This window comes from Spermophilus citellus (assembly GCF_964194105.1).
Source record: "Spermophilus citellus genome assembly, chromosome: 18".
In the NCBI taxonomy this organism is placed as follows: domain Eukaryota; kingdom Metazoa; phylum Chordata; class Mammalia; order Rodentia; family Sciuridae; genus Spermophilus; species Spermophilus citellus.
Window position 1 is genome coordinate 42,229,937 of NC_138200.1, and position 25,573 is coordinate 42,255,509.

The 25,573-nt window shown below is 40.5% G+C and overlaps 1 long non-coding RNA gene across 1 annotated transcript; it reads right to left on the reverse strand.

Moving 5' to 3' along the window:
* Nucleotides 1-1,134: 1,134 nt before the first annotated feature.
* On the reverse strand, nucleotides 1,135-23,325 carry LOC308637975. The gene is made up of 4 exons (XR_014019718.1): nucleotides 23,222-23,325; nucleotides 4,510-4,712; nucleotides 3,600-3,783; nucleotides 1,135-1,247 (listed from the first exon to the last, which is right to left on the reverse strand). It is a non-coding gene; the product is annotated as an uncharacterized lncRNA (long non-coding RNA).
* Nucleotides 23,326-25,573: the final 2,248 nt, after the last annotated feature.

Consider the following 25,573-nt stretch of genomic DNA (forward strand, 5'->3'; position numbering starts at 1 on the left):
CTCTATCCTGAAAGTGTGCCAAGCACTTTCCATGAGTAAAATACACAAAATCCTTTTAAAAGTCATGGCAGTTAGTTACTGTCATTACCCCTGATTCTCCAGAAGAAAAAATAGAAACTCAGAGATATTTAAGTAATGCTCCTTGTTCTTGAACAAATAAGTTTTCAAAGCTATGATTTGAACCTTGATCCCAAACTCCAGTTAACTTCTAAACTCTACCCAATCACAAAAGAAGACCCAGGAAACAAAAAAGATTCGCCCTCAACACAAATGCTTCTTGTATTTGTCCATTTTCTATTGCTATAACAAAACCCTCTGAGGCTGGGTACTTTATAATTTTTTTTAAAGTTGATTTATCTCAAAGACTTGGAGGTTAAAAGTCCAAGATAGGGCAGCCTCATTGTTTGGCCTCTACTGAGGGCTCATGGTACTTGGCATCTCAAGGGTAGAACTCATGCAAGAGCAATCACAAGGGGAGACAGGAAGCCAGAGAGATTCAGGGGCCAGGCTTGTTCTTTTTATAACAGCCTGTTCCTACAGGAACTTGACTGGATCCTCTGAGAGCTACATTAATTCCCTCCAAAGACAGCACCCCAGTGACCTCATCACCTTCCAACAGGCTCCACTTCTTGAGGCTTCCACCAACTTAACATTGCCACAGTGGGGTCCAGGCTTCCGGTCTATGAACATTCAGGGGACACATTCAAAGCCTATCTGAACCTTAGCACTTCTCACCTATTTATCACCTGGGGCACTTGTAAAAATATATTCAGGATATTAATTTTGTAAATCTGGGGAAAGAGCTGAGATTCTGCCTTTCTAGCAAGTTCCTAAATGATAATAATGCTGCTGATCAAAGATCACACCTGGAGTAGGTAGGCTATGTTCCACACTGCCCCAGAGAGGATCGCCACCCTTGTCTTCCAGGTGGGATCCTCATAGGTGGCTAAGTTCTTGTATTAATCAAGGAAGTAGGGCCCATTCTTGCCATTTCAAGTGATCAAAAGTCCAGCTGAAATTTTGGTTTAAGACAAAACAGTAGTTTAATGATTCATGTTTGAGGAGCCCTGGCTCAGATATGGCTGCATCCAGGGGATCCAATGAAGAATCTAGATTTGCTCTCTCATAACTACTCAGCTTTGGGTTTCATGTTGGCTTCATTCCCAGGTTCTGCCTGGTGATAACAAAGGCTTCTAGAAAAATGAAGACACAGTGGAATGATCCAGGCTGGTGAACTGACCTCCAGACTGGAAAAGACAGAAGCCAGTTAGGGGTAGCTATTGAGTCCCGCCTCATGTCACCTCCAACACGGGGAGATTCTAGGTGTTCCATCATCCCCTCTCCTGGCCATGATGTCCTGGAAATCTGAATTGACTTACAATATTGATGCTACGAGGCAGGTTGAAGCCACTCAGTGACAGAGCAGGTGGCCAGGAGCCTATGGCTGGTGGGGTCTGTGAAGATTCTCACACACTGGGACCAGGGCTCACCTGAGTCACAGTTGAGAGGGTAAGTGGATCAGGGTGTGTACCAGATGGGAAAAGGTAGGGGTCCATACTCCTAGGAAATGTCTTGGGTCGGCCCCAAGGCACCACCAAGTCAGACCAGGAGATGCTTCCCATCTTCCTGGGAAAACGGTTCCCAAGCAGCCTCACCAAGGAAAGTAGGCGCTTGGCTCCCAAGCCCGGTTGGCAGGTGCACCGTGCAGATGGGCTGCTGACAGCACACCCTTTTGCCCCCTCCCCAGAATCCTCAGGAGGAGGAGCGAGCAGCAGGCCTGCCGCACACACCCTCCGCTTGCACCCCACAATCTGGCTGCATCTCTCATGTGCACCCCTCCCCCACTCTGCTCTCTGGGCCTCCATGCTCCCCCCAATCCCAGGTCATCATTTCCAAACCAGGGCAAGGCTCCAAAAGTATGGAAATGCCAGAAATACTCAGCAACTGAGAAAAATAAAATATTTCCATGCAGTATTTTTAAAAATAAAAATTGATGCCCAAAATGCCCCTGATGAACCAATTTGTATCAATTTTAATTTATTATTAAAGATAACATGGAACAGGGTAAGAATTGTCAAGAAGAGCAAGGTTGGGACAAGCAAAAGCAGGTCTAGATGCTGCCCATGTCAAAAATGTCAGTATTATTGTTCACAATGAATTTCTAAATTATTTTTAAATTTTTTAAATAGCACATGAAAATATTACTAATCTTATGTCCTGATACTGGTGCCTGCTTGAATTCTGCGGCTGAATTTAGAGCCTCACCCTTCTCAGTTTGGACTCCATTCCGTAAAAGCCAGCTGGGTCCTGACACCCACCCTCCTCTGCCCTGCAGTGGCTACTGCAGTTTTGCCAGGGTACAAGCAAAACTCTCCGTGGGCACTCGAGTCCTCACAGTTGGTTGCTCCATCCTGATCCCTAGAGGGCACATCATAGGATGTAAGAGCTGTTAAAATATTTAAATACTTTCTGATCCTGAACACTCGCATCATAAGCCTTCTCCAGGACCCTGTCAGAAGTCCCCACAACCCAGCAACCGAAGGACCAGTGCCTGACCAACTTCAGTCCCCAAATGCCTGTCCACACAACGTTCTCGTCCTATGCCAGGGTGCCCTTGCCCACTATACTCTAGTCACTCTGAGTATGTTGTCCCCTCTGTTTGGCACTATCCTGGTCCAAACCACCACTATCTCTGGCCTGACCCACTGAAACACAGCAGCCACAGTGACTCTACTAAATTGTAAAACAGATTCAATCACCCCCCTGCAAAGACTCCTGTCTAGGAATTAAGGCCACATTCTTTACAATGGTCTGCTTCTTTTTCTGTCTCTCTCTTTTTTTAATCCTTGACTTTACTTCCTTCTCCTCTCCTTTTATTCACCCCCATCTAGCCACTCTCACCTTCCCACCTCCTCAAATGCTCCAGAAAATTTCTCACCTCAGGGCCTTTGCACTCGCTGTCCCCACTGCCGGGTCTGATTGCTCCTTCACCTGCTTTTCATTTCTTTGCTCAGATTTTCTTCATAGTGAGGCCTCCCTGACTAACCGACTTAAGATTGCAACCCAACGCCAACCATTAAAAGGCATTAAACCCAGTATATTTAATGCCCTTTACTCAACATTTTATAGTATTAATCACCTTTTAACATACTGTATAATTAATATATTTATCATATCTATTGTTATGGCTCTGTATTTCCCCAACTCAATATAAACTTTGAGAGCACATAGATTATTATTTTGTTCACTGATGCATTGCAAGCATTCATTAGATACTCAGTAAATATCTGTTGATTGAATAAATGCATTAAATAAATGAGTATATAAAATATGTCATCACTCTGGCTTATAGTAGGTGCTCAATAAATATTGGTACAGTATCGATCCACAGGCTAGACTCCGAAATGAATCCCACAGACTGAGCCAAGGGATTAAATGTGCAGAAAGTGCTAGCTCAGTGCTTATTGCAACTCTGCTTTGAAAGCTATGTTCTCTATCATATTTGTCAGGGTTCTGTGCAGAGAAATCAAACCAATAGAAGCCAATAGATTTAGCAGTGTGTGTCGGGGGTGGGGGGAGGGGGTAAGGAGTTGACTCACAGCATTATGGAAGCTGAGAAATGCCAAGATCTACAGTTGGCAAGCTGAAGACCCAGGAGAGCTGATAGTTCTGGTCCAAATTTGAAATTCTCAGAAACAGAAGAGGTGCTGGAGAAAAATCCAATCTGTAAACTGGCAGGCTGGAGACCCAAGGAGAACTGATAGTCCAGTTTGAATCTAAAAACTGAAAAAAGAAAACTATGTCCAAGTTCAAAACAGTCAGGCAGGAAGGGGCCCCCACTTATTCATAGGAGAATGGGGGTGGGGGCAGGTTGTTCTATTTAGCTTTCAACTGATTCAATAAGAGCCACCCACATTGGGAGGGCAATATGCCTTACTCAAGGTACCGATTCAAATGTTAACCTTATCTAAAAACACCTTCACAAACACACCCACAAGAATACTTGACCAAACATCTTGGTACCCTATAGCCCAGTCAAGTTGAGACCTAAAAGTAGCTATCATAGTCATCTTGGAAGACCATCTCTTCTCCTTTTATATATCCAAAGTTCAGGCATCTTCCAAGATCCAACCAAGAGCCACTTCTCCCTAGAAATCTTCCAATTCAACCCCACAATTCTGAATTCGACACCTCTTTTTTTTTTTTTTAGTAAGCAAGCAACCTCAGATTCTCTCTGGACAGATGCCTGTGTGTAAATTCTTTGTCAGTGTGTCTCTTCCCAATGAACTCTCCTAGGGATCTGTCTCAATGACGAATGCCCTCCCCCCTTTTTGGCACATCCTCCCTTCCATATACCTCCACCTACTCCTCCTGGGACCGTATAAAATACGAGACAGGCGAGCCTGCCAACCACCTCATCACAAATTTATCAGGAATAGATTTTAATAAGCAGGAAGCAACATAGTAAAACATTGAGTCATAGAGATGACACACAAAAGCTGAAATTACCATTGTTGCCAAAATTCCAGTCTGTAGATGGGCCCAAGCAGCATGCCCGTATTCTTAGTTCACCATTCTCCAATGTGCGCTCAATGTGGGCCCCTCCGTTCTTCTCAGGACCCCAGTCACTGTGGTATGATTTCAGGGCTATTCTCAGCAGCATGCCTGACTTCCTGTGATGCTTGGAAATCTACTTCCCATGCCTGAAAGAACTAATGAAAGAGAAGGGAAAGGAGATGTCTGGCATCTGTGTGGCACAATGCCACCTTTACAACCCTCCAAGACAGCATCCTCCCTTTCTTAGTGTGTTTGTTTGGAGTACTTGCTGGAGGATCTGTTTGGAGATCCTCTGGGATCTCTCTACCCAACCCTACAGCCCCATTCTGGTGATGATGATTTCTATGTCAAAGCACCCACTAGCTGGAAAGGCGGGTGGCCTATGGGGTCTCTTTATGATTGGTTCCAAGCATACATTGTGCTTTCCCAGCAGGGCCCTAGTCTTAGAGCCATCTTCTTGTGGTGCCAATATAGATCAGATCATGAGCTGATTCACAGATGCTGCTGTGGTCTGAATGTCTGCCCCTCCAAAATTAATGTGGCAACTTAATCCCCAAAGTCAGGTTAATATATTTGGTGATGGAGCCTTTGGGAGGTAATTAAGGTTAGAGAAGGTGAGGAGGCTGGGACCTTCATAGTTATATCAGTGGTTTTATAAGTAGAGGAAGAAAGACCCAAGTTAGTAAGCTTGATGCCCTGGGATTCTACAGAGAGTCCTCTCCTCCTGCAGGAAGGTCCTCACCAGATGTGGTCCCTCTTCCTCGAACCCTAACCTCCAGAATCATGACCTGAATAAATCTCTATTGTTTATCAATTACCCAGTCTGTGGTGTAAACCTTTATATATAAACCTTTGTTCTTTATCAATTGTCCAGTCTTGTGGTTATAGCAACAAAAGAAAGAACAAGACAGATTTATTTTTAGTATGGGCATAAAGCTACTAGAGGTTTCCAACAGCCAGAATAGAGTTTTGTTTTTGATAACAGAGGCCACTTTGGGTTGAAGAACACTTTGATGAAGAGAATGGCTTTGAGGCATAGAAAAAGTATTGGATTTTTTAACATTTACTGAATGCTCACTGCAAAGGGCATTGTCTTGTGCGTTCCACACATCGTCACAGCTCTCCATGCGATGAAACAATTTAATTCTGAGGACAACTCTAGTAAGGGAACACGGTAATACACTGTCTTAACAGATGAGGAAACTGAGGCACAGTGGTGTTTGGTCCAACAGTAAACGGGCTACAGGAGACCAGGCAGACTGATGGTGGTTTCACAAAAGGCAAGTGAGACAAATGTCACAAGATATAAAAGCAAAGAGGGAGGCTCCTCTCCTGGGATTCTTCATGCACCTTACCTACCAGGAGAACCCGACATGTCCTTCAAGATTCGATTCCAGGCTGCTGTTCTAAGGAATCCTAGCCACCAGCAGAGCTGATCACTCCCTTCTTTGATCTCCCCTGCCAAGACACAACTGGTCTGTTCCCAATTACCCTGGGTCATTAATGCTTCCATATCCGCCTGTCCCACTGGGCAGTGAGCTCATGGAGGGTAGGACAGATTGCGCTTCCAGAGGCTTCCCAGCACAGAGCAGTGTATGGAAGAAGTGCTCGCTCCATAAACCCTCATGGCAGTGAGTCAGGTTTTCCTGGAGGCCCCCCTCCTGACATGGGTCACGTCTACTCGTGTTCCATTGTCCAGAGCAAATGGCCTGCTTCTGGATGCATCCTCCATATCTCAGGCCTTGCCTCATGCCCCCTCACCTGGAGGTGGCCAGATGGATGAGTAACTGGAGGAGGGCATGGGCACACCCAGGGGTCCTCCAAAGGCATACTCTGGGAATGTGTGGGGTTGAAATTAGTCATGGATGGTGTGGACCAGGAGGGGATGCTGTAGGCCACACAGAGGAGCCTTCTCCAGGGCATGATTCTTATTCTGCTTTAACTCTCCATGTCACAGTGGGTAGAGCCCTTCCCTCCAGGGTCCTCCTCTCTCTCTCAGAAAAACATTGGGCTCAGAGCCCCCTGTCTCTGTGGTTCTAAGCTCTCTCACCCTCATGCTGAGCACATCCTCATCTCCCTGCCAGAACATTACCTACCCCATAATTTGGAATCCTGATGAATTTTAACAGAGGTAGCAAAACACTACAGAGAAACAGATAATCTTCCTTTTCTGTTTCTAGAAATTCTGCCTTTTCCCTCACCCCCACTCATTTTATTTTTCTTCTGAATATTGAGTCCCAGAGGTGAATAAGCCACGTCATCACTGAGCTCCCAGAAATGTAGATTCCATGGGGTGAGACAAAGATGGAATGAACTGTCTTTTCCCTTTCGTCACAGGAAGCTACAGCACATTTCAAAAGTAAGATGGGCTTCTGATTATTAAAAATAAACCCTGGCGCACAGTCTGCCTTTCACATGAATCTTGCCAGCAGATGCAGACTTGCAAACACACTCTCTGGCTCCGTGCTGAGACCCAGCTTCTCTGCCCAGTTTTCATGCTGAGATTCTCTAAGGACAACCATTTCTGTTTGGAGAACCATAAAATCAGCTATTTGCTGTCTCACAAGGAAGGGGCTGCCACCCCAGGGCTTAAGGGACCAATGGATCTCTTGACAGAGATATATAAGAAAATTGAAAAAAAACTTAAGATATGTAGATATGTATTAATATTTCTTTAATATTGACAACTGATACTGGATAATGCAGAGAAGGTAGTTTTGTTGTTTTGTTGTTTTGTTTTGTTTTACTTTGCTCAGGTTCCTGAACTGGAATGTGAGAGATTCCTGGTAGCTTTAGGAACGTGGACAGAGGTGCCTCAGCAAGCCCCTTAAGGGTGGCTCCCTCTCCTTGTCCAGCTCATTTTCCTCAATGTGTCCTTTCACTCTCAGGCAAACACTTCCCAAGCTGTGATTCCATCACAGAGGCTAAATAACCCCAGTGAAAAGAGATTCTGGTTCCCACTGATACCCACACAAGCCTCAGAAATGACTTGAGTCACGTGCCTGTTCCTCACCCAATTGTTATAGCGTTGGGTAGAATACAGTAAATAGGTAGGGCAGGGCTCACAGGACTGCAATTGAGGTCCACTCCATACACACCTGCAAGAACAGAGAGTTGCCCAAAGAAAAAAAATCAATTTTAAAACCTGTTCAGAATATGTGAATCACCCTGAGGAATCTATAAAGTAAATAATAACAGGTAGATATGAGTTGAGATCAGAATTCAAGTGCTATTGAACCAGTTATGAATTACCTTTTACCCTGTTTCTACTAACCCTGAATCCAGCAGATCCAGAAATCCTGAAGTGGGTAGTATCATGAACAGTGAGTTCTAGAAGAAGCTTTATAATTCTGTCTCAAGAAACAGAAAGTGAAACTTCTACTCTTACAAATCAAACATCATCAACAACTTAGATTTTATTAACATTTATAAAACACTCTCTCCCAACAAAAGCAATATACACATTTTTTTCAAGTGCATATTAAATACTCACCAATATGGACCATGGGTCCTGGGTTACAAATGTTAACTAATTTAAAAATAACTGAAACCATACAAAGTATGTTCTCATGACCCAGTTTTCCCACTCCTCAGTATATATTCAAAGGAGTTAAAAATCAGCATTCTACGGTGACATGGCCATATCAATGTTTATAGTATCACAATTCACCATAAGCTAAGCTATTGAATCAACCTAGATGTCCATCAACAGATGAATGGATAAAGAAAATGTGATTTATATACACAATGGAATATTACTCTACCATAAAGAAGAATGACTTTTGCTGGTAAATGAATGGATCTAGAGACTATCATGCTAAGTCAAATAAGCCAATCCTAAAAACCCAAAGCTTGGATGTTCTCTCTGATTGTGATTGTGGGGGAAAATAGAACTTCAGTGCATTTGACAAAGGGAAATGAAGGGAAAGGAGGGGGAAGGAATAGAAAAGACAGTGAAATGAATCTGAGATAACTTGTCTATGTTCATATATGAATATGCCACAGTGAATCTCAACATTATGTACATCCACAAGGCTAGGATCCTAATTAGAATAAGATATATTCCATATTTGTATAAATATGTCAAAATAGATTCCACTGTCATGTACAACTAAAAAGAACAAATACAAAAAAAATTTAAAGTATGTTCTCAAACTATAATAGAATTAAACTGAAAATCAACAGTAGAAAGAGAAGAGGAGAATCTTCCAACACTGGCATATTGAACAACACACTTATAAATAATGCAGACTTGCAAACACACTCTCTGGCTCCGTGCTGAGACCCAGCTACCTTGAGTCTACCTTTGCTAACAAACACACTCTCTAGAATACTGAAACTTTACAGCAATTTTTAAAATCAGGTGGTGTTAATAAAATCTAATTTTTTGATGATGCTTGATTTGTAAGAGTAGAAGTTTCACTTTCTGTTTTTGAGACAGAATTATAAAGCTTCTCCTAGAGCTCGATGTTCATGATACTACCCACTTCAGGATTTCTGGATCTGCTGTATTCAGGGTTAGTATAAACAGAGGGTAAAACAGAAATAAGTCTCAAGAGAAATCAGAAAATGTTTGAACTGAATTAAAATGCAAAATACAAAAAATATGTGGGATGCATCTAAAACAGTGTTTAGGGGGAAATTTATAGTATTCAATGCTTACATTAGTAAAGAATAAAAGTCCCAAATTTGTAGTCTGAGAGCCCACCACAAGGAAGTAGAAAAGGATGATCAAAATTAAATCAAAGCAGCCAGAAGGAAAGAATATATATATATATATATATATATATATATATATATATATATATATATCTCACAGAATTGAGGAAATTGAAAACAGAAAGGTAATTAAAAATTAAACAAGCCAATTATTTTTAATTACTCAAAAAATTTAGATATGCCTAGAAATACTGACAAATTAAAAAAAAACAGAAAAGACACAAATTATTAATATCAGGAGTTAAAAGGAGGATATCACTACAGATTCTATGGCCATTAAAAGTAGTAAGGAAATACTTCTAATTCAAATACTACAGAACCAGTTCAGAATGACCTTCCCCCCCTGCTAGATTGAATATAAGTCCAATCTAACATAACAATACATGTAAATTCAAAAAACTTAGATGATGTCAAACAATTCCTGCACATCTGTAATCAATCAAAATTTACTAAAGATGAAATAGATAACCTAAAAGTACTGTAAATATTAAAGAACTTGAATCTGTGTCAAAATTTTGGGGTCAAATGATTTCACTAGAAAATTCTATAAAATATTTAAAGAAGAAGTGATATAAATTCTAAATCATTCCTTCCAGAATGGCAAAGTGAAAATAACATATTCCACTTGTTTTATGAATCCAGTGTTACTTTGATACCAGAAACATACAAAAAAAAATTCACAAATAGAAGACTACAGACTAAGTGCCTTCTTAATTATAGAAACAAAATTTCTCAACAAAATTATAGCAACCAAATCCAGCAATATCTATATAAATTACAACCAAGTGAGGTTTATAGCAGAAATACAAGAATTATTTGAGTTTTTAGAATCAAAACATGGTCATATCAATTAAAAAGTATTTAACAAATTCAACACCAATTCTTGATAAAAAAGAAAAAAAAATTGGTAAACCCAAAATAGAGGGGAACTCCTTCAACTTGACAAAGGGAATCTATAAAAAATCTACAGCTAACAATCTCCTTGATGGGGAAAATTGGCAACTTTATCTGTCAAATCAGAAACAGAGCTTGGAAGCTCACTCTTGTCACTTCTTTTCAATATTGTACAGGAAGTCCTAGTCCTTGCAACAAGACAGAAAAACGAAAAAACACAGATTAGAAAAGAATAAAACTGTTTCTATTTTCAGAGGACATGATTGTCTATGAAGAAAACACCAAATATTATATTAAAGCTTCTAAAATTTAGCAAATTAAGAAAGATTGCAGGAAACAAGGTCAAGACAAAACATATTTCTATAAATTATCAATATACATGTGAAAAACAACATTTTAAAACAATCCCAGTAACAATACCCTTTCAGAAAATGAATACACATAAAGGATTTATATGCTAAAGACTACAAAATTATAATGAACAAAATCAAAGGTTAAATAAACGAAGAAATATACCATGTTCATGGATTGCAAAATTCAACAGAGTTAAGATGTCAGTGCTTCCCCAAATGATCTGTAGATCTGACATAAATCCAATCAAAATACCGGACAAATTTTTTGAAGATATTGACAAGCTGACTCTTAAATTTATGTAGAAATGGAAATTAATTAAAATAGCCAAAATGATTTATAAAATGATGTACAAATTTAGAGCATGTTTTTAAAAGTTGATTTTAAGAGTTGCTGTAAAGTTTCAGTAATCTAGAGAGTGTTTTTGTCAGCAAAGGTAGATAGTATGGGGAGTTTCTTGCGGAAATCAAACTGTTCTATATCTGATTGTGGCAGTGGCTACATAAATCTATACATGAGTTAAAACTCATGAAACTTTATATTCCCCAAATAGTCACCATCTCTCTCTAGGATCATTTTTAAATTTAATTACTTTTTAAGCATTTTAATGTAAAAATTAATCTTCAAAGGTATTAAGTCAGTTCAAAAGGAAAAGGAAAGTTTTGTTAACAAACAGTGGCCATTTTCCATATGGAAATATTTAAATGTCAACCCCATCATCCTTTCCTACACAAAAATAAATGAAGACAGATCATAGACCTAAGCATAAAAGTGAAAACCATAACACTTCTAGAATAAAACACAGGAGGAAATATTTGCAATCTTAGAGAAGACAAAGATGTCTTCATGTATAATATTTATTTTTTAGTTTTCGGTGGACACAACATCTTTGTTTGTATGTGGTGCTGAGGATCGAACCCAGGCCACACGCATGCCAGGCGAACGCACTACAACTTGAGCCACATCCCCAACCCAATAAGCCAGGTTTCTTAAATTGGGCAAATAACTTAAAGGATACATTGAAAAGGAAGATATGCATGTGGTTAATAGACCATGACAGGATCTCAACTTCAATGCAAATTTAAACTGCACTGAGATACCATTTCATGCCCACCAGAATGGCTATCATGAGAAAGGTTGACAACACAAAATATGAATTCTACAGACAAAATAGAATGCTAGACATTGCCTCTGAGAATGTAAAATGGTACAAGCATTTTGGATCCCTGTCTGGCAGTTTCTGGTAAGGTTAAACATATATCTATCATATATGCTCCAGGATCCCATTCCTATTTCAACAGACATGTGTTCATAAATGCACTTAAAATATATACTGGAATACTCTTTGCAGTCTTAATCCAAATATCCAAATATCCAAAATCACTCAGATATTTTTAACAGGAAAATATACAAACAATGGTATGTCCATACAATAAAATACTATTCAGCAATAAAGGAAAAATCGACCTGGATGAATCTCAAAAGCATTATGGTAGGCAAAAGAAGCCAAGCACAAAAGAGCACATCCTGTTCATGGAACGTTCTAGAAGAGGCAAAGCTCACCAAGCTAAGGTGATAGAAATCAGAACAGAGGGGTGGGAAGGTTGACTAGAAAGGATCCCAGGAGAACATGATGTGAATGCTTTTTATCTTGTTCGGGGTAATGATTTCATGATTGATTATGAGTCCAAACTCATGGAATTGAATGTTTCAGTCTTCCATTTCTATTGTATAATAATTTAATGCTGACTTAGTGAAAGAAGAATCACTTATGAATATAACAATTTACTTTCCACAAAACATTTTCTCACCCATTCTCCTACTCCCTCCATTTGATCTTCCCCACAACCCTGGGCAGGAGGAAGGTTGAGATTTTTTTTAGGAATGACAAGAAAGTAGGAAAGGATCCAAATGAGAAAGTGACTTCCAAGGACACACTGTAAACTCTTGCCAGACAAGACCCAACGCCCAAGTGTTAGGACTCCACATCCAGTGCTCCTGCACAATGGCTTGGTTTCCAGTCCCTGTTTCCCTGTCTCTCAAGCATTGCAGGCATGCCTGGGGGACACAACAAATGTCAGCAACAAATGTCAACCTCCTCAATTTGTATTGCCTTTATCTCTTCCATGAAAACAAGTTCTGCCTCAAATTTCCTTAAAAGGTTTGAGAACCACCATTGTTACGAATGCTAAAACACACATGAATATTCAGGGGCTCTGGTCTTTATTTGCATACTTTGTGGTGTTACTTGCAATATATTAGAATCCAATTTTCCCTCTTGGCCAAAAACAGTTAGATTTACCTGAAATAGTATGGCCTCCAGCCACCAGTTCTTATAACTGAGTGTATACAACAGAAAGACACAGTAAGAAAAGAAAGAAAGAGAGAAAGAAAGACTTTAACCATGGTCTGTCCCAGTATGGTATCAGCCGAGTCATTCCTCTTTTCTGGGAATGGCTGGTCATTCCTGTTCCTCCATCTTTAATCTAAGGGAAAGAGAAGCTTTCACTAAGTGTCTGGTGGTAGGGTCTGATTTCATGATTGATTATGAGAGTCTGGGGCTTAGATTGATTGGTAGGGTCTGGGGCTGAGAGTCAGTGTTCATATTCTGCAACCCCCCCACACACCTCACATGACCATTTATGGCCCAGGTAGCCCACCTAAGGAGTCTCATTCCAGAGAAAACTCTCAAATGTTGTGAGCTGAAAGGGACCCACCTCCATGTAGACAGGCACCCAAGACCTCCAGGATAAATCCCTTTTCCAAGGAGACTTAGGGAGCTGAAAGCTTCTCTGTGCTACTTCTAGGTCAAGAAATCAGTTTCGTGGGCTGAGGATATAGCTCAGTTGGTGTAGTGCTTGCTTTGCATGCACAGGGGCCTGGAATCAATCCACAGCACCAAAATATAAAAGAAAAAAAAAGAAAGAAATCAGTTTTGTGAACACGTGGGTCCTAGTCTTGGCTCTACCAAGAGTCCATGATGCAACTTTGGAGCAAGACCCTTCCTCTTTAGGGACTTGTCCTACCCATAAAAAGGAGCTAATAAATCCTGACTTATAATTGTTGAGATATAATAAAGTGAAAACTGTGGGAATGTTTTGAACAGAATTATTCCCTTTCTGGGACCTCACCTTTTTGGGAAAGGGAAGCCAAAGCCATCTTCCAATCCCCATGATCCAGAACCTTTTTTTCCCCACGCCTGTGCAGTGTGGCTGTGACCACTAGATGGCGGTAAGTGTCACTTGACAATTTAGAAAAGGGTGTGGGAAGAGCCAGGGGACCCGCCTGCTTTAAGAAAACTAGGCCAAAGCCTACTCGTTACATCACTTCTAATCGAAGCAGCCAGTTCAGTCTGGATTTTTCTTTATTGCAGGCGACAATGCAAGGAAGTTTCCTGGCTCCTGCACATTTCAGTGCTAATTGTTCGGCCTGAATTTTGTCTTTAACTCCCAGGGACTGGTTCTGGAGGCCCTGCCCTCCTTCCCTTGGTATAGGCCTCTTTTCCCAGGGCTTCTTACTGGCTCTCTCCAGCTGCCCCAGGCCAATGCCTCATTCTCAGCCACACTAGAAGTACATTTTTTTGTTTGTTTGCCTTAAATCTCTATTTCGTTTATCAAGCATTTATTGAAGTCTCTGTGTATGCAAGGGCCTGTAGCACCAAGAGTACGTGGGATAAGAATGACCCAAGCCCTGACCTCAAATGGAAAAAAGGGAACCACAGGCAGCCCAAGTTCAAATCTATCTCCACCCCTCACTTGTTATATGAGTGATTTTCAATCAATCATTGAAATTGTTTTTCTTCTTCACTTTCCTTAATTTTAAAAGGGATTAGAAAGTGGATTATTTTATTTATTAAATGAGTTCATCATACTGGCCTGTCCCATGCTTAGGGGTCTGGCACTTCATAATCAATACTTATTTATTGACCACACCTTAGGTGAAGATACATTATTTGATTTAGAGCTGATATCAGTGGCTCCAAAGAGTTAAACATTTTTCCCAAAATTATACAGTGAATTCAAAGCAAAGGCAGGATTTGAACCTGGTTCTACCTGACTTCAGGAGCAATGCCTTTGCCTATTCTTCCAAAGAGAAAATGAGCCCCCCAAAGCAGGACCAGAGACCAACAAATCTTCAGACCAGGCTGTCCAATCCCACAGTGATCGAAATCAGCCATTCCAAACCATGCCACTTGAGTCTGCGTGATAGTGTCCTGGATTTAGCTCCAGCACTAACTGGGGCTTTGTGAGAGCAAGACCCCTGCTTGGGCCTCAGTTTTCTCAGTACTATCCACATGTGTCTATCAGAATCACCTGGGATCCTTCTTTAAAGCATGGATATTTGGACCCTACTCCAGATCTACTAAAATAGCATCTGCAGGGGAGGGCCTGGAGATCTATTTTTAACCAGTGCGTCAGATGATTCTCAGGACCTGGAAAGTTAGGAAAACATCCTAGATAATCTTAAACATTCCCCCAGCCCTATTCTTATTGACCCAGGTCCACTCAATGGGCTCTTGGCCCACTATCCTACAGATTCCTTATAAACACCACAGACCCTGTCCCTCTGCCTAGGGAAGCAGGAGCCCCTCCCCAACCTGCATGGACTGGTAGCTCCTTCCTTCCTGTAAGGCACTTAGGCTCTCAAAGGAGCTGAAGCTGTTTAAATAATGAATGGAATTTACAGTAGCATTTGGAATTCACTTAAGCAATAGAAACATGATTGCTATAAAGCCTCCTTTAAAATCACTTTTTTTCAACTGGGTAAGAAGGAAGACAAAGGAGCTTTCCCCTTGACTTCCTCAATATGCAAATCAGGATATTTTGATAAGATTTGATTCTCAATGTCTACATTGTCCTTTCGTAAGGTATAATTTCCGCTTTCAGAACAGCAGTTCTCTGCTGTCCTAGTCTGATATACCCAGAAGCCATGGGTCAGACTATATTTCAGGCTCAGGGAGGCATTACTGGCCCCTGTGTCCTGATGGGAAGACTCATGGGGAAAGGAGAGAAGAAGGCTCAAGGCAGAAAGCCAGCCCCAGGCCTGTGCCACTGGCTCCTACTAGAAATCTTTCCAGTCCTTGCTCTTCCTGTCTGCAGAGTCATCAGACAGCACAATTCAGCAAGATTGGCTGCCTGCTTTATCCTGCCTTCTGCTACAGTCCTGTCCCAGGCCCTGCAAAACACTAACCTCACTAACTGGAAACAACTCACATTCTTACTGTTATGACTAAGGCCATGACCTTAGTCAGTGAAGTGTTGGGTGAAGAGGGAGTGTGCCCTGGCCTGGGTTCAATAAGACAAATGTATCAATCAGCTATTGCCATAATAATGTAACATAACAAATGACCCCAATATCTGGTGACTTACAGCATTCACTTATCCTCACTCAGGCACATGTGAGTTGGCTGGAGCAGACCTGCTGATCTCAACTGGGCTCAGCTGAGTTTGCCTCTGGCCTTGGGTCTGCTCTGGGTTTCCCCCAGCCCTTCTTAGGCCAGAGGTGTATCCAGGACACACTTCTCTTATATAGTGATGGCAGAAACCCAAGAGAGCAAATTTATTTCAAGCTACTCTTGACCTCATATCTGCTTACATCCAGAGCAAAGTTCAAGGACAAACATCTACCCAAAAAATCATGTCATAAACATAGGAGGAGGGTGGAAAGGTTAAACTAGAGACAAAAGAAAAAATATAGAGACAAATTCAAACCCGGAGGCCACTCTCTGCAGGTGCAAGATACAAGGGAGGGATCCTAGAGGAGCCGGAGCCAGAGTGCATTTGGAGTTCACTCAAGCAATAGAAAGAAAGGAGGAAACTTGCTGGGTGCAGTGGCACATGTCTTTAATCCATGGGCTCGGGAGGTTGAGGCAGGAGGATTGTGAGGTCAAAGCCAGCCTCAGCAAAAGCAAGGTGCTAAGCAACTCAGTGAGGCCCTGTCTCTAAATAAAATACAAAATAGGGCTGCAGATGTGGCTCAGTGGTCGAGTGCCCCTGAGTTCAATCTGCAGAACCCTCCCCCCACCCCCTGCAAAATAAAAAAAGAAGAAAGGAGAAAACTTAAAATCCCAACTTTCTCAGTGTCCCCTCCCAATCTCTAAGTAAGAAAACCCACAGGAGGGGTGCCTGCCTCTTCATCACAGTTGGTTGTTTTTCTTAAATAAATCAGTTTTGTAAAAGATAAGACTGGGAAGGGACACTGAATGCACCATCTTGTCTCAGCTTTCTTATTGGGGAAACTTTGCAGTTGGGTACTAAAGAGAAATAGTCCACTTAACAATCCAAGGAGCAAAATTTATCACGAAAAACTAAATTTAACAAACTGAAGAACTCAAAACTCATAGGAAAAAAAATCATAGAACAAATAGAAAAGACTTTTCTAGAAAGGTCCAATTAGTATTCTCATGTGAGGGCATATGGCCTATATACTAAATGATCCACTAAAAGTCTTAGAAATCAAAAATTTGAGTGCTGAAATTTTAAAAAACTTCAAAATATGGGCTGAATATCAGAATAGGTAAAAACTAAAGAGAAAATTACTAAATCAGAAGGACTTTGCCCAGAAACAGCACAAAAAGAAGCATACCTGGAAGATAAGAAAAATGTAAAGAGATGGAGAATGAATCCAACAGCACCAAAATCCCAAAAGAGGGAACAGTGAGACTAGAGAAGAAATCCTTAAATAAGAGGACGAGGGAACTCCCCAGAGGGGAAGAAGATGAAAGTCCACAGACTGAAGGGTCCATCAACTGCCAAGCAAGATAAATTTAGAAGAGACCCACTATGTGGAAAAATTTATAAGGAAGAAGAAAACATTCCCCTAACAGATAACTAATGCCTTGCTCACTAGTCTTAGGCCACCATAACAAAATACTATAGACTGGGCAGTGTAAGCAACAGACATTTATATTCTGGAGATTGGAAGCCTTAGATCAAAGTACCAGCATTGTTCTTGTGAGGGCTTCTTCCTGACTTGCAGGCTGCCACCTTCTCCTTGTGCTCCTACATGATACAAGAGGAGGAGAGGAGAGGAGAGGGGAGGGGAGGGGAGGGGAGGGGAGGGGAGGGGAGGGGAGGAGAGGGACCTCCAGTGTCTCTTCTTACAAGAGTTCTAATTCCATTCCTAACTATCTCCAAAGGTCCCATTATCAGATACTATCACACTGGAAGTTAGGGCTTCATGTGTCGATTTTCAGGGGACACAAGTAAGTCTGTAGCCCCTTGTAAAGAACGAGAATCCAGGGACATCCAAATCCTTCCTGGTACCATTGAATGCAACAGGCAACAGAACAATAATCATTTCAAAGTTATGAGAGAATTTATTTTAACCTAGAATTCGATGCCCATGATAATTATCTTTACATCATAAGTAGGGAAAATTAAAATACTTTCAATCATGGAAGAAAGAATTCTTAAGACAGAATGGAACAATATGAAATGAAAAAAGGAAACCAGATGGGAAAACCTGGGGCCCAAGAAGCCACATTAAACGAGGGAGTCAGAGAGATTAAGAAAGTTTACTAGCTGAAATTCAATTTACTATTAAAGCAAAATCATGAATATTTTGTAACTGAGGTCTTAGGTCATAAGAGCATGGTAAGTGTTCAGATGGAGAGAGGAACTAGTAGCAAGAGAAAGAAAGAAGTAAAAGTGTTAGCATTTCTCACTGGAAGGATCTGGAAAGGGATTGACTCTAGATAACCATATTTCTCTTAAAATGCATCAGTCTATTGCAGTGGATTTATTGGAAGCAGAAAATAGGTTGAATGACTTCAAGTTATTAGAGAAGAAAATATGAAATGAAAAATCATTCAACAAAAATAGGAGAGATAAGGGGGAAAATAAGAATTTATGATAAACAAATGCACAACAAATGACAGGATTAAGTCCAATGATATCAGTCATCTCAATAAAAGTTAGTGATTTTAAATCCCTGTTGATTGACAGAAACTCTTAGATTTATAAACTCAAATCCAGTTAAACGCTGCTGGTAAGATATACCTAAAGCAAAATGACATAAGGAGGTTAAAAATAAAATAATGGCAATAGCTATGCCAGGAAAATCCTAATAAACACAGAGTAGTCGAGATATAATCATATTAAGCAAAATAGTTCGTAAGACAAAGAGCAATGAATGCGCTGAAGGGGAAAGGTTATTCATCTTGATAAGATGTAATACTGTAAAGAAGGATATCTCAATCATGAAGTTTTATGCACATAATAACATAGCTTCAATATATATACAGCAAAAGCTTAAAGATATACCAGGAGAAAGTGCTACAATCATGGTGACATACTTTGTCACCGAGAAATCTCCAGATCAAGTAGCTATAGATTGGGTAAAGATAGAGAGCATCTGAATAACATTGTTTTCAGTTATACATGAAACAGTCAAAGAAACTATGCACATATTAGGCTCCAAAGGAAATTTCAGCAAATTCCCTAAGAAAAATGTCAGTCAGGTTACCATTTGGATTGGAATACAGACATTAAAAACAAAAGAATAGTTTAAAAAAAGATTGATGCAACCGAAAATGTTAAATACCTTTTAGATAGCTCTTAGGTTAACAAAGAGAAAATAATATTTCCACTTAGAAATGAATGACAAGAAGAAACCATATATCAAAGCCTGAGATATAAACCAGACTCAGGAAAATTTACAGTTTTAAATTTACTACACAGGAAAAAGAGAAAAACTAAAAAAAATTTAAAAAGTAAGATTTTTTAAATGTAAGAAGTTAGAAATAGGTGCTGTGGATGTGGCTCAAGTGGTAGCGCGCTCACCTGGCATGCGTGCGGCCCAGGTTCGATCCTCAGCACCACATACAAACAGGGATGTTGTGTTCGCTGAAAACTAAAAAATAAATGTTAAAAATTCTCTCTCTCTCTCTCTCTCTCTCTCTCTCTCTCTCTCTCTTAAAAAAAAAGAAGTTAGAAATAGAAAAACTAAATAAGCCTAATGTAAGTAAAGAAAAATATTAATATGAATAAATTGCAAAAATTAAAAACTAGGAAAAAAACCTTAGATCCTAACAAAACTAAAAATCTGGTTCTTTGAAAATATAATAAACTAAAATAATCTGTGGCAAGACAGAGAACTGACACAATAAATAGTGTTAATACTGAGAAAAGACACAGGGTAGACAAAACATATTTTAAATTAAAGAGAAAGTATTGCTAATTTAAACCAAAATATTTGAAAAATCTAGGTAAATTGGATAATCTTCTGGGAAACAATAAATCACAAAAAGCTTCTTCAAAAAGAAGGAAAGTATGAAATACTAAATAATCACAGATGAGATTGCACTAATTAAAAAAAAAAATCAACCTATCCAAACCCCTCTAAAGAGGAGTAAGGTAGAAAAGTTAATGGTCAGGTTCTACCAAATACTCAAGAAATCCATAATTCCATGCAGTATACTGTCCCAGGGCCTAGAAGAACCTGGAAACTACCTTGTCATCTTGTGTGGCCAGCATGACCTTATACCAAAACTAGACAAGAGAAGCACAGTTGAAAGAGGAAAAAATAACATAAGTCACACCAGGCATGATCTTTTGTGCCTTTAATCCCAGCAACTCAGGAAGCTGAGGTAGGAGGATCTCAAGTTCAAGTCCAGCCTTGGAAACTTAGGAGACTCTGTCTCAAAATAAAAATATAAAGGGCTGGGGATGCACCCCTGGATTTAATTCCCAGTACTGCAAACAAACAATAAAACAAAAACCCAATATTATTTGTGAGTATGTGTACAAAAATCCTACACAAAGTATAGAAAATCAAAAATAGCAGTGTATTGGGAGCAGAATGTAAGATTTGTTTCAAAATTAGAAAACAAGCCATGTCTCTCACTAAGATAAAATCATCTCAACAAATGATCTGAACTGGATGCTGAAATTTGACAAAATCTAATTCCCATTTCTGATCAAAACAAACTGACAAACTTGATTTGATAATGTTTTTCTATCATAGACCCACAGCAAATTTCATAGTTAATGCTCATTAAAATAGAAATCAAAGCAAAAGTATTCATAATCACTATTCCTTTTTAATATTGTACTGAAGGCTTGCCCAGGGAGACAGACAAGGAAATCAGAACTTCAACACTGAATAGAAAGAGACAAAGCTGTTAATATTTGCAGTCGATATAACCATCTACCTAAAAAAATCCACAGGAACCAAAAGGTTATTATAATCAAATAGGAGTTCATCAAGGGGACCACATATAAAAATCAACACACAAAATTAATAGCTTTCATGGACCACAGCCATAACTAATTATGATATGGATCTTTATAACCTTTTAACAAAAGGGAAACAGAACCTTGGAAAATAATTCCGACAAACTTAATAAGAAATGTCAGTGGGAGAAATGTGTAACGCTTTAGGACAGGAAGGAAAACCTGAATAAATATAAAGATTACAACATAGCTAAGCAGAGTAGAGCTTAAATACCTGTCTCTTAACATCCCATTTCTCTAAGCTGGACTCAGAAAATCAAGGGCCAAATGCTTTCTCTCATATGTGGAAATTTGAGAAAAATAAGCGGGGAAAGAAGAGGGTGAGATGAGGTATCATATAGATACAGGGAAATCCGTGGAGTAGAAGAAGGAGATGGAGGAAAGAGGAGGGGAGACCGGACAGGGGAGGAAACGCAGAATGAATTCAACAAAATCACACCATGAGCTATGTAATGCTTTAAATAATCAATAAAAATAAATAAAAAAAAAATCACACCATGTGCATACATAGATGTACCACAGGCGGTTCCACCTCTATTTATAAGTAGAAAACACTGATCAAAAATAAATATATAAATGAGCAGAAGAATCAGGAGAATAGGAGGAGGAAAGAGGTTAGGGAAGGGGGAGAAAGGGATTGGAATGGAGTCAATCAAATTCCATGCATGTCTGATTTTGTCAAAATGAACCTAACTACTATGTATAATTATAATGCTCTAATAAAAATAAATAAATAAATAGTGAAGTCCCATTTCTCTTACAATAGGATCAGACTTCAGCAATCAAATGCCAAAATCAAAAACGCACCCTCCCCCCGCCCCGCTTTTTTTTAAGAATTTAACCTTTATTTTATTTATTTGTTTTCATGTGGCACTGAGAATCAAATCCAGTGCCTCACTCACGCTAGACAAGCACTTTACCACTGAGCTATAACTCTAGCCCAAAAAACGTGCCTTTTGAGCTGACTACACTGGGTTTTGCAGATTTAGAATTTCATTACCAAATTTCATTACTAATTTCAATTGGGGAAATTAAAAAAAAAATCCTTTCCGGAAACAAAGTAAGGACCTGCATATCAGGAACAGAAAGAAAGGTTGGGAGAAATGGAAAACAAAATCACAGACTTTGTAACGTTCCTCATTATTGGCCCTGACTGAGGTGAGACCCAGGAGTGGGAGACGAGGTCTCTCCTCCCACGCATGCCCCAAAAAACCTTGGTGGCCAAACAGATGGTAGAGCACATTTTTAAACCATTTTTAACACATTAACTTTTTTTTTTTTTTTTGCCACTTGCTCTTTATTCCTTTAGTCAAAAGTTTCACCAGCTGTCACCGTCTCAAGGAAAATGTCAGGGACTCTCGTGCCTGTGCTTGTCCTCAGCTCAGTGAGGGGACAGGGCATCCTCAACCAGCCCTGATTCTGGAAGCACAACTGGTGAGGTGGCCAAGGTGGGTAGGCCCCTCACAAAGTGAACCTACCATGGAAGCTCACCACCAATCCTTCCCACACCCATCACTTCCAGGGACTAACCATTGCATACCTTCCTCCTGGATATTGCTGAAGCCAATGTTATTACTCCCATTTCACAGAAAGAGCAATGGAGCAATGTATCACCCATTCGACCTTGGAGAAGCCTCAGCTTCTCCATATACACAACAAAATGGGCCAAGGTTTCTGGAAGGTTCTGGACCATTGCTACCATCAGGAACCCATCCCTGATTTTCCTCTCTGAACACTAGTTCCTGCTGCTTCTCAGACTCTGCCTTCCACTACAGGGAGAGGTCCACTGAGTGCTTAGGAAACCAGAACCTAGGAACTGCAAGAGGCTGCCGAACTTATTTCCTAGGCTTTTTTGTTTTCTTCTCCAAACACCAATCAGTAATGTCTTTAAATGTCAACCCGAGTTGTTGGTTTCTTGTTGAATCAAAAAAAAAAAAAAAATTAAATCTTGATGACTAATTTGTTGAAACTATTCTCCCAAACTTTTTTATTAAATCAGACATTTAAACTGATAGAAAACTTTGAATATGCATTTAAATTCTTTCCTCCTTGTTTAACTATGTAATTGTTTTCACTCACAGTCATCTTCTCGCAGAGGAGTATGCTTGACTTATTTAATAAATCTTTCTCCACGTTTGAAATCATTCATTAGCCATAGGAGCTTGAAACTCCATTACCCACAATAAATTCCACTGCATTAAACCACCACATGTGTGTGGAAGAAAGGCAACATCAGGATGGCTTCTCTGAGTCAGGGTAGGGTCAGAGCTCTGCCCTGAAGCCTGCTTCAATACTTCCTCTCAGTTCCTTTTTCTAGCCCTGGATTCTTCTGGAATCAAGGCATTCACCCATCTCACCATAAGGGGCTACCCGAAAGAGTCTAAGTCTCCAAAGCTGATCTCTTTCCTGTTCCAGTGGGTTTGGGGCTGGGGTCCAGGCAGTAGCAGCCTATGGCTAGTACCCACCTTTGAGCCAAAGCATAGAGCAGAGAAAATTGAGCAGCAGTGGCAAACTGCTAACACAAAGCCTCAGTGGCCCTGCTGGCCTTGACCCTGAGAGCCAGTCCGCTGTCACATCATGTACATGGCACAGCTGATAAAGAAAGCTCAATGTGTTTACCACTTTTCTGCACTGCTGCCAGCTGGCTGCATTCTCAGGGGACACTGAAGCTTAGCTTGCAAGCTGGTGACGTCTCTGCTTACCACCAACAGGCAGCTCTGGCATGGGGAAAAAAAAGAATAAAATAATTGCCTGGAAGGACCTCAGAGTCAGAGCTGAAAGAGACCTCAGACGCCATAGATTCCAGGAGTTCCCAAGCTTAGATGTCAGCAGCATTCCCAGAGCTTTTTAAATGCACTCATGCCCAGCTCCACCCCACACTGGGAAATTCTAACTCAGAAGGTCTGAGTGGGCCTGAGCATCCGAATCCTTCAGGAGCCCCCAGATCAAGGTCATGCTGTTGCCTCCAGAAGCCGGAAAACCAATGATCTGGTTCCAGCTTCTCAACACCAGCTGTGCAAGATCCTGATGCTCCTCTACTTATGATCAGGTTATGTCCAGCTGAATCCATTGCAGTTTGAAAATACTGTAAATCAAAAAGGCATTTACTACAAGTAGGATGCCAAACCTCCTAGCTAAGCAACACAGTGTGCTATAGGATATTGGTGACTTCCCCTTGTGATCGTGGGGTTGACTGGGAGTTCACTGAAGGTGCCAGCATCTTAAGAGAGCATTATTACCATATATCATTAGCCTGGAAAAAGGTCAAAATTCAAAATTCTGAACGCTTATTGCTTTGGGGCCATAATAAAGTCAAAACTATCATAAGTTGAACCATCATAAACTTCTATAGTGATGTGGGGCATTTTAAAAGTATCAATACCTGGGCCTCATCCCTTATTAATTAAATCTGAATTTCTGGCTGTAGGTCCCAGGCATCATAATTATTTAAAAGTTCCCTAGACTAATGGTCAGTCAGGATTGAAAATGACTGATCTGGGCATTTTACAGATGGAAAATGGCCCAGAGAGGGCTTAGAACTTTCCCCAAGTCATGCAGCAAATGAGAGAAAGTACTGATTAGAACCCAGGTCTCTCAGTCTGTCAGCTGTATGCTCAGAGATATATGTGGCTAAGAAAGACATTCAGTTGTGGGTGGTCAGTGTCACCCAAGGAAGAGCACCATGCCCTGGAAATACCCATCACCCTATAGTAGCTCAAGCACCTAAGTGACCCCAGTACTATTGATCTGGAAGCCACATTTTAATTAGCAAGAGGACAGCTTCCAAATTTCACCTCCTTCTTTTTGAACCCCAGTGTCCATCCATCAGGGGACAACTTACATTTTCCAGTCTCTGCAGAGAGTGAGGTCATGGAAATTAGCATCATTATCAAGGGATCCTAAGGGTTGTAAATGAATGACAGGCAGATTAAGCCTGTCTTCTGCCCAGACTGTAAGTGTTCTGAGGGAAGTCCAGAATCTCCTTCTCTTGTATCTCCGGTTTGGGGCTATAGACAGACAAGATGTGAAGTGTGCTCAAGACTACACTTGGTCCTGGACAAGTCATTTCCTTGCAGGAATCTCATCTGAAAATGGAAATGATGAGATGCTCACCTCCCGGGATGCCACTTGGGTTAAATGTGACTTTGGAAGGAAAAGCCCCAATCCAGAAGAGAAGTGTAACACATAGTTTACTATCTCAATTTCCATAGAGATGATTCAACAGGATGCATTGAACTCTCACTGTCTGGGTTCCAATTCAAGCTGCATCATTTTGTAGATCTTTGGCAAGATACTTAACTTTTGGGCATTTTTTACCCTCTTCTGCACAGTAACTATATGTACCACAAATGGTTGCTGTGAAGGTTCAAATGGAAAACACATTCAAAGTTCTTAGCACTGTGCTGGGCACACGGTAAGCCACCCATAAGCATTAGCTCTTATTATTGTTGCCGTTATTATTATTGGTTCTGCTGATGTCTGGCCTCCTTTGCAGTTAGCACTGTAAATATTAGGAGTCCTGTTCCCAGTGCTGGGAGGGCCTTGCACTGAACTCTCCACATTAGGAACCAGGTGTGTGCTTGTTTGGGAGACAGTTGCAAAGTGTGGCTATGAGCTAGAGAGAGTGAGCTCCATTCTTATCACCCCTAACAGGTTTAAGTGCCCAGGGTACCTACAATGGTGTCCGTCAGAAAGCAGGAAAGCATCGCCTCTGTTGCCCCATGGAAATGGTCCATGCCTCTAAAAGGACACTCAGAACATTCCAGTGCAATTATCATCTCACTGTGCAGGCAAGGCTCCAGAGGCCACGGCCAGGC